Genomic DNA, 12,821 nt, shown 5'->3' with positions numbered 1-12,821 from the left:
TATTTCAGGAACATATAACACACAAGACAAAAGGAAAATAATAAAAATGTAATCATTGAATAATTAACGGTGGTCATTGTTTTCCGAACTTCACCTAAAAATGGTTTAATGTTTTAGAATAGGGCCCTACTATTGTCTATGATCAGGTAAATATATAAATGTCGACCTTTTACATACTCAAAAAAGCATGTAAACACATGGGAGATAGTTGTACACTAAAGTTTGACACGTGGAGTTGTATTCTCTACGTTTAGTTGTAATCAAAAAGCCGTGGCATTTCGGAACAAAAGCAGATGCATCCAAACCGCTACGCTTTGCAAATAAGAGGTATTTCACCGTAGACATTTTTCCCAGCCGCAAGAGGGGAAGCACAGTCAATTAGCACTGAATTTAATTACACGTGCGCCTAAGGACAAATGTCTCGTGAATGTAGGACGTTGGGATGTTGCAAGTGACAGTTTGCCACATAACAATATGAACGGGTCCGCAAAAATAAACAAGGCTGAAAGAGCCAGATGTCACAATTCCCTAATTCTTACTAAGCGTGTTACTAAAGCTTATGTGACATTGCAAAGGATCCGTGAGGTTCATTGCGTAATATTATGCACGATATCCATGACGAAGTATAGAACATCTGGACTGCTGCATTTTTCGTTACTGTTCTTGTACGTAAGCAGATAAATAAAACTGGACAGGCCAAAATAATTATGTGTCCGGACGTTAATTCTCTAAATTCGTAACAAACAATTATAAAATGATAAAATCTTTAACAGCACATTGATAAAAACAACAATGCTACACTCTGTTTCTGGAATCTCTGGAGCAAGCGAAAGAAAACAAGTTTTCATGTGGGAATATATAAATAAAAGTTATAAGTTTGTAGTGGGTAAGTAAACACTACAGTGCATAATTTAATTCTTCTTCTTTTTCATCCCTTTCAGCCATCAACCTTCAGGTTCCTACATCTACTTCCTGTACACTTTTCGTTCGGACTTCTGGCATTGTTTTTCCTATCTTATTTCCTATCTTTCCTCTAAGTATACAGTGCAAAGAGAAGCAGATGGAACAAGTAAACAGATACACATACCTAGGAACAGTCATAACGTCAGATGTAAGAATGGATGAAGAAGTGAATAATAGGGGAAAAAAGGCAAACCAAGTGTACTATCAACTCAACAACTCATTAATTGGTAAAAAGGAAATAAGTGAACAAACGAAGATGATGATTTATAAGACAATCTACATTCCCACATTATGTATGGAACAGAGAGCTTGACATCATTACCCAAACAGAATAGCAGATTTCAAGCAGCGGAGATGAGATACCTACGAAGAGCAATAGTAAAGACTAGAAGAGATAGGATTAGAATTACCACCATTAGAGACCAGTCACAGCAAAAACCACTATTGGAAACAATAAAGAGAAAGGCACTGCAATGGTTTCCACACGTTACAAGAGTGAAGGAGGATCGCAAGCCTAGACAGATGCTGAAGGCATTTTTAAATTCAAAGACGAATAATAATTTGAAAATGTAAAACAAATTTTGTTTTTCTTGTCAGAAGTATATTTACCTTTTAATACTGCTGTCTCGCCTTACCGTTTCGCATTATATCTTCTCATCACACAGAAATCGGCTGGTCTACTGAAATTAATTAAGGCGAAAATAGCCTTTCTCATTTTCCGGCTTAGCTTAAAATCACAGAGAACGAAATACTGTTTCCTTGCCAGCAGTTTCAATGAATGGAGGTGCAACAATAGACAAATTGCAATACAGAGTCGTGATCCGATTCCTCTTTCTGAAAGCGAAGCTCCCAAACAAATCCATGAGCATGTGCTTGCTGTATATGTTGAAGAGTGTCCATCCTATAGTGTTGTTGCTGAAGCAAAGAAAGATCAAAAGCGTGGAAGCATTGTCATTCCTCCCATCCTAAAAATACACAATTACTAGGGACTATTACGCAGACCTTCTGGCCAAATTGCGTGAGAAAATTAAAATTTGCAGGCCAAGAATGCTGTCTAAATGTATGCTCATCCTGAATGACAATGCACCTGCCCATGCATCTCATCGTATTCTCGTCAAAGCACGTGAGTGTGGTTATGATATTTTGCCTCATCCTCCATATTCGCCGGATATTGCACTTTCGGATTTCTTACTCTTCCCTAATATAAAGAAGTTCTTGAGAGGCAAACATTTTTAAGATGACAATGACGTCACGCGACAGAGCCGATAGCCACGCCCAATCTCCAGCGTTTTACAAAGATGGTATTCGCAAGTGTTTGCAACGGTGGGAAAAATGTGTAATATTGGGTGGTGACTATGTAGAAAACACATAATCTTTGTGCCCAGTTTCATATTTCTCCGACATATTGAACTAGGTGAATATGGAAACCTTTTGAACTCCCCTCGTATGAACCGGTTGGCGGATATGTTTACAAACGAAAATTTCGTGGAAGTATCGAAAGCCGTCTCTAAATCATGATCTTAATTATTTCCCTCTCTCTGCTTTTAACGCTTCCCTTCTAACCTTACATTCACAACTGTAGATCAAACCGGGTTCTACTTACTTATAAGACAAAAAAACGAGATGGGAATGAAATCGTAATTAGGGCTTTCGTAAATTGAAAGAAAAAATAATAATTATCAGTAAAAAAATTATGGCTCGATAACTTTCTTTCGGTTTTGCTTAAGCCTTGTATGTAGAAATTAATTAGTAAATGTGAAAGTAAATTCTGAATAAATATCTTTTTCAGAGTTACTGAAAAGAGCAAATATATTTTAAAGTGTTTTTCGGCAACAAAATTTGTCTTACAATTAATTTTGTGTTTTATTGGTAAATCTACGAAATCTAGATAAAAATAGATAACGTTTCTAGATACGGATGGTTTATACCAATTCCTCTTCGTTGTTTTTGGTTCCGTTTTAAGCAGAGAAGTAACATTGAAGAAATTAGGAACTTTCTTTGAGCCGAAAGGGGTACTGTATGAGGTTAAGGGGGAACAGGTCCGGTCAGAATTTTCAAATCTATGCAGATCTCGAGTTGACTTGTGGGATTTTTCCGGCCTGTTTGAGCTTTGAATCATTCATGAAAGTCTTCCGCCCCTTCCATTTCAATCAACCTCCCACCCCTCGGATCACATGATTTCAGAAGGAACGTCTCTGCCTTCTTTCGTTCGAAATTTCTTTTCTTTCAACCTCTCTCCAGTCCGTTTCTATCTCTTAGTGTGTGTATCAAATCCTATAGACGGTGTTAAAGGAGGAGCTACTGCGAAACATGCGCACTCGTCTGGTTCCCCTCGAACATCCGGTTACGCTTACGGTGCTATGGACGATAATATGAAAGGACAAAGTGGAGATTCTTTTACAAGGAAATAGGGTGTCAGCTGTGTAGCATATGGTTGTACACTTCGATCGGGAACAAATACAAGCAGAACGAAGAAAGGATTGGTACCCAGAAAGAATTTGTATGACTTTCATTTTGCTACAGACATATTAATCGTTTATCTGCGTATTGTGTTGTGGTGAAAAGCACGACTCTTAGTGAGGTTTCAAACCGAAGCGACTCGCGACAGCAGTGGTTCGTACCGAAGTGACAAGCGACACAGGCCCATTAAGTCTATAAATAAGAATTTACCGCTCATGGGAAATCAAGTCTCAGGAGGTACAATACACGCCATTGGAAGTCTGAACGACACGTGAAGCTTGTCGTGTCGCTTCGGTTCGAAAAATTTTATTGATCACTGAGGATTCACTTTTAAGTGGCACGGAGATTACACACCGAAGCGACAAGCAACAGCCCCTTTCCTCTAAAGGAAACAATTCACCTTGCATACGAGTACAACAGACCGAGGCGACACGATTCATGGTACTGAAAAAAACAACAGTCCAGTCCAAGCGACACGTGCATTTTCTCGTGGTGAATTTGTTGGAAAGGAAGCTTTCAGAGTGCAGCGATATGTGTTTCTTGGAACCCAACATTCAAAAATAAACAACACCTCCCTAAATAAAGAGACACGACAAATTGCAGGTGTCGCTCGGAATGGGCCGTTTTATCAATACCGTGCATTGTGTTGCCCCGGTCTGTTATTTTCGTAAGCGTACTGGTGAATGGTTTGCTTTAGATCGAATGCTTCTGTGCGAAATTCCGATATCGCTGGTCGCTTCAGTCTGAAAACTACCTTGTTGTTTGAAGTAAATTCGTGCAAGTGAAAGTGGCATGCAATATCAGAGGTTTTCCCTAAATCCCTCAGGCGGAAAGGCGACCTTGAAAGCACATATATTTACTAGCATTTGTTATGTGTCATTTCATTACCTCTGCAGATTTGTTGGCAAATATTCACTTAAGCATACTTTATAATATCACTAGTTTTATAGAATTATCTATCCCTCACTTTTCCATTTACAAAATAATTAAATATATCTAAACGTTTTGAGTTCGTTGTGCGTGTACATGAGATACTTGTATGTTAGTATGCAATACAACTGGCGGCCACAAAGATCAACCGACGGATTCTAGACGTCCACTCCTGAATAGTAGAACTTTAACAAATACCTTTCTTGACTATCGTCGCACAACTAATGAAAACAAGCGCCCATTTCTTACTTTGTATGCCGGTGAATCTGCATTGGCAACAACGGGGACTGGCCTAAACCGGAAGTTCCGAGGGGACCGGGCAAGACCTCACCAATGTTTATGTTTACATTTTTAACACGGTCTATACGAAACTCTCTTTCTAAATGGAACATTGTAATGGAAGTTTCTGATGTTCGAAGGAAACCAATCGGTATTTTCTCTTCTTCTGCTTTCAGGTTCTAAAATTTTCTTCTGCATAAATCTTCTGTGCCCATTCTTATCATTTCTACTGAGACTTTCTTTTTTGTAAGTTTTCAACTCAGCAGTCAAATTATTTGGCAGAATTTGTTTTCCTTAATCTTTTCAGCAATATAACATTTCTACAGGAGAAGTCTCTAAGATAAACTGATTCAAGAATAATGATACAAATGCAATGAAGAGTCACAATACTCTACGATGATAATTTGGACAGCCTCTGATGAATGACCATCCTAATTAACACCGCCCAAAGAACAGTAGACTGACTGGTTTATTGGACTGTATATGCAGGCTTGTGAAGGCATGTGTTTCCAAGAGAGTCGAAGCGAAAAGGGTTGATGGGAGGAGAATGTCTATAGATTACAGATTTACAGATTTCATTCTTGATTGAAACACATGAAGGAGAGTAGTATAAAATACAATATTATAAACTCAACAAATGATGAGCCCCCCTCAAGCAGATTTGGCTACACTTAAAACAAGCTCAACATGCCCATATGAGCTTTTTGCTCAAGTGTAGCACTCTGTCTAATCCAAGATTTTTGTAAAAATGCCCTCGGGAATTTCCCGAAACTACAGTGTACAAATGATGACCCCCCCTCAGATTGATTTGCCTACACTTATAAAAGGCACTTCTGTGAGATTGTTGTCCATAAGCTTGTTAAAAATATGCCCCTCTTGATATTGTTTTGGATACACTTGAAATTAAGCCAAATTCCTCATAAAACCCACACCCACCCACACATATTTACTTCCGGTTTAAGTTCAATTGGATACCAGGTTCAATTTGTTTATCTAATATTAAAACAATGTAATATGCAGAAATCTTGTAGAATTGCTCTGTGACTCTCTCATTTCTTATATCATAAACATATGATTTTTCACCTATAAGAATAACACTACATATGGTGTCTGCAGGGAGTGTATCGTGGAATTTACAGATAATTTTAATGTTTGTCCTGTCATTAACCACAACTTGTTTTCTTTTTGAAGTATTGATGACAAACATGGGTCTCTGTGCTTTGAATTCATCAGGTGTGTAATACATGTCAGTATTGCCAGTAGTGACCCTTTTGTATGCTGTAAATGCTTCATATAATTTAAGAAAATCATCCTTGGACATGTTTAAATTATAATTTTCTCTAGGAAACACCTCATTTCTGCCATTTTTAAGATATATGTTCTTGATGTTGCAGCTATCAAATTTACTTGAATTTTTTTCCTGATTATTGTGTCTTCCAGTCTGAAACAGTACCACCACAAAATCTGGCATGTCATATTGTATACTGCAGAATGAATTTGTAGCATCAAACTCATAATAGGGACCAGTGGCAGGCTTCTGTACACATTGATATGTATAAAATTGTAAAGGAATCTGTGGATTTTTTATTATATCTGATTTGTATTTAAGAGCATAACTGGCTTCATATTCAACAACCGGGATTCTTTGCTCCATAGTCTGAATAATGCATTTGCCCTCATCAGGTAGGGTATTAGGCAGAGCTTCCCCTGTAGAGTTTATTGCACTGTACCTCATCAAAGCATTATTATCATTGGCAGCTCTTCTAAATGTGATTCTTAAACCACCCTTCCACATAATATCTTTGTAATCTGAGAAGAATCCTGGCAACAGGCGAATGGGGAATAGTACTGTGTGGCTCTTAGATAAAATTTTATCACCAGCCTCAAATCCACCTATTTTGTAGTAAGAAGCTCGGATTTGGATAATTTTAGTGTGGCCAAAGCTGTGGAGGTAATGCCGGGATAATCTACTCTGTTTATAACAACACCATGCTTTCTGATCTCAATTTCAGAGAACAGATGTGGCACAAAATTGTCTACCAATCTTATATTTGAATTTGCCGGATAATCTGTACCATCGAGCTTTACAACATCAAATTTGATGTATAGATCTGCTCTGTGGGGGTGTATAAAGGAATCCCCTACATCAAGATCAACCTCAATCTCTGTGTTGGGTTGATTTAAATTTGCAAATGTCCTCCTGTTTGGGGGGAATGATTGTAGCTCATAACTCTCAATATTTTCCATTTTTTTGTATGTATTTTTATATAAATATTAATTTCTATGGTTGCAGTTGTTGTGGCTCCAGCAAAATGAACTAATTCTTCTTTTTCATTAGTGACCATCAACTCAATATTATCTATTCTATTATGGCACACAGGAAAATATAATGTTGGGGATGGAGTATAGATGATCGGTTCCATGAATTCAGAGTTAGGTTTGAATGTTGCAATGATGCCAGTTTGTTTGTGAGTGCCTATGCCATTTGATTTGGTGATCATACCCTCGGCCACATTACAGTGAATATTTAGAGTCTCTATGGCTAAGAATTTAGGTATATTAATAGCAGTGTGTTTGATGGCTGGTTCAAGTTTTGTGTTGTTCTCAAATCCTAACAGCTCTCCTATAGTACCCATATCCACTGTCTCTGTAGCAGATACAATCTCTACTCTGTGAGTGACAGAATTTTGAGTTAATACTATACCTCTGGGAAATTGAGCATTTAAAGTGGACAGATTATACTGCCCTGGAGTGATGACAATTTTTTGATCCCCTACTGCAATTGTGTTGTTGTGGTATGTAATATTAGGGATCAAGTACATGCCATAAAATGCTCTGAGAGCTATTGTTTTGGGATACACTATGTCATCATGTAATCTAAGTTTCAATATTGAATTTTGGCTGGTGAGATGGAATACCCCCATGATGTTTCAGATACCACAGGGCTTTTTGAAAATCTTCAATTGATGGTTTATTTATTTGAGACATATATCTAAGAACAGATAAACACAAATGTCCACAATTAACATTTTTGAAATTTTGAACACGGGCATTATTGTAATAAAGATTAGCTGATTTTAGATATTTTATTAAATTTTCAGGTGTAACACCTACAAATGAATCAAACACAAATGCCTCATCTTTTAAATATTTAAGATAACAAATCCAGTGAGTGCCCTGATTAATGTACTTATCGAAATTAACTATGCCACACTCTTTGTTGAGTGGTTGTTCTGGTAAAGAATCAGACATGTACACACCTCTAAAATTTTTGATGCCCAGTGGCTTGATTAAAGCTTCAATATCTTGGTTTGTAAGCGGCTCTTGTTTTTTTTAAACTTATTCATGGCTCTCTTAACACCTTTGCCTTGTTTCTCCATGGCCAGGTTATGGAGCTTCAATTCATCTAATTCTGCCCTATTCTTCTTGGCATCTATTACTGTTTTTGCTATGGCAGCTGATCCCCCAGCCAAGCTCCCAACAGCCCCAAGTGCTGCTAAGATGGCCGGGATAATAAATATAAATCCACCCACATGTGATTTTTTCTAAATTGCTGTAATCTTTTTAATTGAGGGGTACTAAGTAATAATTTAATACCATGGCCCTTGGCAATACAATTTTTTTTTCTTGCGCAGCTTTTTGGTTAAAAGGCTATCAATAGTTTTAAGAGATTTAAGACCTGCATAAGGTACCTGATACATAACACTCTTGGCCTTCATTGTAGGTTTATTATATATATATATTCACAACCCCCACCCCAGTTTTTGTTTTGTGTTCATAGCTATGGTGGTTCCCAATGCTGCTATTCTTTCACTTAAAGAAGCATCTTTGCTTACAAATCTACCAAATGCAGCCTCTTCTAATTTCTTGTCTGCAACATGTCTCTTGTCAAGATCAGAATGTGTGTTGTATGCTATGTCATGGTCTCTACAAGCAGCATCTAGGGGATTAACACCAGGATCACCTCTGTTTAATCTATGGTCCAATTTTGTGCCTGGACCACAATACTGATAGCCTGGAATGTGTAGTTCAAATGGCAACTTGTTTATAATGTCATTAACCAGCCCCCGACCCTCAGAAATATTCCAAAATTTAGGTGGTAGAGTATTAATAATTTTTATAAGATATCCAATCCCCTTAGTGTCATTCACTATAAAATTAGACAATTTTGTGCTTATCATGTCCATAATTCCAACCTTTTCATTGTAAAAATTGTGGTTGCCAGCATTTTCCTCCCCAGCTATCACCAATAACCTATCTACAAGTTTCCTGACATCATCAACCCACACAAATTCTTTAGGCAGGGTGTTGTATTGTTTGATTCCACTGCCAGTCTTGATCTGTGACCATATGTGCTTGATTAAGTTGTTATATTTTGCTCCACTGCTAGACTTGACTCTTTTTTGTGTGGGATCATTGTTCTGGTAAAGAGCATCTGATTTTATTAATATTTCTTTGTAGTGCTCAAAATCTTGATCTATATAGTTGCCAGGTCTCTTCCTAGTCATCAGTTCCCAAAACCCAGGTGTGCCGGGATATTTAACAAAAGCACCTTTTTCTCCAAGACGAGATTCTGAATATACAATGAGATCATCTCCCATAAATGTTACTCTGAAATTACCAATTCTTTGTATGATGCTACCATCACGCTCTGTGTCAGCATATAAGCCAAAAACCTCATCTTTGTTGTCTTTAGGTGTGCTTAAATATTTTTGAGCAAGAAGACCCAATTCAATAGGATCCTGAGTAGCTTCAATTCTTCGAGGAGCTACAGGACTAGGTGTATGAATACTAGAAAGTGGGGTGATTGGATAATCTAATATGTTCCTTGCAGCTACAGGTACAAGCTCTGTGATCAAATTTTGATTTTGCTCTGTAACAGTTTTGATATTTTTACCTAATTCACTAATAGCATCAATAATAGGCTGTTCTGTTTGTTTGTGTTTTTCATAGATTCCTCGGTTCTCTGATTTCCATCCCTTAAATCTTTTTACAAGATAATCTCTTAATTTAAGATCATCAATGATTGGCCTTTTCATGTTTATTTATATATGTTTCAATGTCTAGAAAATTGTTAATTTTATTTCTATATTTACCAGTATTAGGTGTTCTTGTCATATCAATTGTGACAAACCCATAACTATCCTGGTTCCAGCACCTACTGCAAAACTTGGAAAAATCATTGTAGCTCAAGTCCCCACCTACATATTCATCATGTATGTGTTTGAGGTTGGTATGATCTTGATGAAACACACATATAAAATTGCTGTTGTCTCGGATCAGCTGCTTCGGTATTTTTGGAAAAGTCTGTGCAAGGTAGAAGCAATCAATGTTTTTGTGTCGGCCCTGTGTAAAGAAATTTCTAACCTTGTTTTGATTATCCAGTTTAATGTCATCAAAAACAACAACAGAATTATCGAGACATTCATGGAGTGGCTTAACATCTGATTCAAAAGTGGCAATATCCAGTCCATCATATAGCTTCATCAGCTGCTGATATTTTAATTGTTCCAAGCTCTTAGAGAAGACATACAAGTGCCTGTTTTTCCAGTCTAACCAGTTGGGTGCCAAGAAAAAATTATCAATCATTAGTGTAGTTTTACCACAAGCCGATGGCCCAACAATAAGACATCTAATATTATCAGGCAGCAACTTGCCATTTCTCTTATTCTGCTGTTCAGGTTCTGGCAGCCTCTTTATAACATCCCAGGTGTTCATATTATCACTTTGTTTGCATCGATCCAGCTGTGTTCTGGAAGTCCTAGCCATTTGAGAAATAACTTGTTGCCTTTTCTGCGGATGATTTTTTCTATGAGATATGTGTCAGGCTGTTTAGTTTTGTTGAGTTCTTCTTCATAGAACCTGCCTTTGAGAATTTCTCCTCGGTGGTCTTTTATTATATAAGTGTTAAGGGTCCCAGGTTTAACTTGAACCACTGTAAATAATTCAATGCTCCAGTTTCTTGTAAAGCCTCTTTTGAATAAGTGCTTATATTTGCTGATTCTTACTTGATCACCCACCTTGTATTTGGCTTTTCTTGTTGTTGGCTGATATTTAGGATAATAAACAGTACTGATCAATTTTTGCTGATCAGATGAAGTTACTTCAGAGGGTTTCATGTTGATTGTGGAATAGACCGAGTTGTTATATTTTTGTAGAAGTTCTGGAAGAATATTAATCCATTTATAATTACCCTGAAGTGTAAATTGTTTATACATATGATTTTTTAGGGTTTTGTTGAATCTCTCTACAATTGAGGCCTTGAGATCACTGTAACTCGAGTAATGTTGTATTGACTGGCTTTTAATAAATTGTTGGAACACAGAATTATAAAATTCTTTGCCATTATCTGTTTGCAAATAACGCGGTGATCTTCCACTCTGATTGATGATTGTCCTGAAGACTTCTGTAACACATGTTCCACTTTTGGATTTGAGTGGCACAGCCCGGGCAAATTTTGAAAATGTATCTATGACAGTGAGTAGATACTTGTAGCCCTTGTTGATTTTGTCTTAGTTTTTCAGTTGTCCACTTTCCATCTCAATCAAGTCGCACTGCCATAAATCATCTATGCCTTTTGTAACTACTGGCAATCTCTTAAAATTATGTCTGGCTTGTCTGTGTAATTCATCAACAATAATTTGTCTAGACATAGTATGTAAACAAGAATATTGCAACTATAGGGTGGTCAGCAGCTGATACTACAGGATTTTCTAAATACAGTTTGTCTCCTATTTGAATATAAAATTCCAGAGAGCCATCATCTTCAGCATAAGATGTTTCTAATGTATTGGGATCTGTAAAATCCTCTAACTCTACACTCATGATTTTTGGTTTGTTATCAGCATTTGTTATTGATAAGGTAGGGTAGTGGTGTGCTTGTGGTTGTAGCCAATATTTGATCTTGATTGGTCTAAGTGTGCCCCCAACAAAAAACTGGTAATAAAATTGTGCAGGGGACAGCATATATATTTTGCCACCTGGTGTAAATGGTGAATCATATTCTTTGTTGGGGATGCTGTACAATTCAAGAATTACTGTATGTTTAGGATTCTCGATTATGCCTGTTATTTCTTTTTCTGTTGTAAGCAATCTGCTTGTTACAGATTCAAGGTGCTCATTGATGGTCCTAACAACATCATCATGGCCTGGCTTGATTTTTATGTCCACAACAAGTTTCTTGTATTGTTGCACAATTTCTTGTAGCTGGGTGGCAAAAACAGACAAAGCATTTGCTTGATTGGATTCCATGGTCCCTAGCTGTTGCTTGATATTAGCTACAATTTGCTGTAAATTTTCAACAACTGCCAATTTTGAATTTTGGGTTGTAAGATCATGGACCTGTCTTCTGATATCCTCAAACAGGGCATGCAGTTCATTAATATGTTGATTAGTTGGTAGAGTGGCCACTGTCTGAGTAAGTTGTTTGATCTCTGTCTGGATATTCTTGATATCTTCTGATTTCAATATGCGATTCACTGCTCTCTTAATATTTTTAAGTTCCTGTGATGTAGGCAGATTTGATACAGTATTTTGCAAAGATTCAAGTGCCAATTTCACATCATTTAATTCAGAAGCATCAGCCACACCACGCATAGCATCTTGGAGCAGGGTTATGTCTGCCTGAGTGGGTGTTGATTGTTGTAAAATTTCAAGCTTTGTTTGGATATCATCGATCAAGTGATGAAAATGAGATAGCTCAGATTCAGTGTTGAGGTTTTCAAGTTTTGTGATCTGTTGTTGGACACTGGCAAGGGTATCTACAATACCAGGCAGGCGAGATTCTAGAGATTCTTGTACATTTGTCAAATCACTTTGCACTGCTGCTATTGTACCCTCAAGATGGGTTATGGTACTTTGAATTTTTCCAAAATCTTCATATGTTTCAAGTTGCAGCTTAATATTGGCAACACTCCGAGTTATTGCACTCAAAGCATCAGAAGATGGCAAGTTGTTCATAAAATTTTCAAGTGTCTCAATTTTTTCTTTAACCTCGGCTATGGCATTGTTCAAGGGGTCCAGATTAGGTATCTGTAATGATTGAATCTGTTCTTTTAGAGTGGAAATCACTAGATCAAAATCTTCTTGTGATTTTATGCTTTTGACAATTGTTTGGAGCTGTGCCTGGACATTATTTATTTGCTCTTCCAATTGTTGTTTCAATTGCTCAGAATTGGTGGCCTGGGTCT

The sequence above is a fragment of the Lepisma saccharinum genome, chromosome 27 (genome assembly GCF_977018435.1).
Source record: "Lepisma saccharinum chromosome 27, izLepSacc3.1, whole genome shotgun sequence".
NCBI lineage: Eukaryota > Metazoa > Arthropoda > Insecta > Zygentoma > Lepismatidae > Lepisma > Lepisma saccharinum.
Note: the sequence above shows the minus strand (reverse complement) of the source record.